The sequence below is a fragment of the Lactuca virosa genome, chromosome 4 (assembly GCF_052849685.1).
Source record: "Lactuca virosa cultivar CGN04683 chromosome 4, Lactuca_virosa_CGN04683_v6, whole genome shotgun sequence".
In the NCBI taxonomy this organism is placed as follows: domain Eukaryota; kingdom Viridiplantae; phylum Streptophyta; class Magnoliopsida; order Asterales; family Asteraceae; genus Lactuca; species Lactuca virosa.
In genome coordinates, this window is record NC_136429.1 from 217,059,900 (window position 1) to 217,060,612 (window position 713).

General features: G+C 41.7%; 1 non-coding gene across 1 annotated transcript; it reads left to right on the plus strand.

Moving 5' to 3' along the window:
* Nucleotides 1-296: 296 nt before the first annotated feature.
* On the plus strand, nucleotides 297-403 carry LOC145110405 (small nucleolar RNA R71). Its single transcript, XR_013709784.1, has one exon. It is a non-coding gene; the product is annotated as a small nucleolar RNA R71 (small nucleolar RNA).
* Nucleotides 404-713: the final 310 nt, after the last annotated feature.

Here is a 713-nt window from a genome sequence, read left to right on the forward strand (position 1 = left end):
TGTACTTCTCCTCCTCCTGCTTCTTGTACTCATCGTATGGCAACCACTCCTTCTTTGGTTTTCTCCAATCTTCATCATACTTGTCCCCACTCGAGTAGCATACTTGAGCCTTCTTGTTCCTATACTCATCCAAATGGCAATCTCTAGTCAAGTGTGGACCATGCTTCACGAACTCTTCAATCAACACCTTGATCTGATTAGGATTCTTCTTAGTGAGAGGACCTTGCGAATCAAGGAGTTGCCTAGTCATAACATTGACCCCATCATAGAAAATAGACATCTCTTGTTGAATATTAAGGTCATGTTTAGGACAATTGCTTAACAATCCTTTGTAATGCTCCCATGCCTCGTATAGTGACTCCCCCGGTTGTTTCTGAAGGTTAGCTATTGCCTTCTTGAGTTTAGCTATCTTGGATGGTGGGCAAAATTGGTCTAGAAACTGCTCACGCATTTAAGCCCAAGTAGTGATTGTACCAGGTGGAAGTGCTTTCAACCAATCTTTTGCAGCTCCCTTGAAAGTAACTGGTAGCATCCTTAGCAAGACAGTATCTCTATTAACATTTGGGACATTGAAATAGTCTACAATGTCATTTACCTCATCTAGATTTTTGAAAGGATCCTCATGATCCTTTCCATAAAACGGAATATCCTTTAGTGCAGTAAGGATATGTCCCTATACTCGAATGTGACAGTGGCAGGTATCGCGGGTTCTA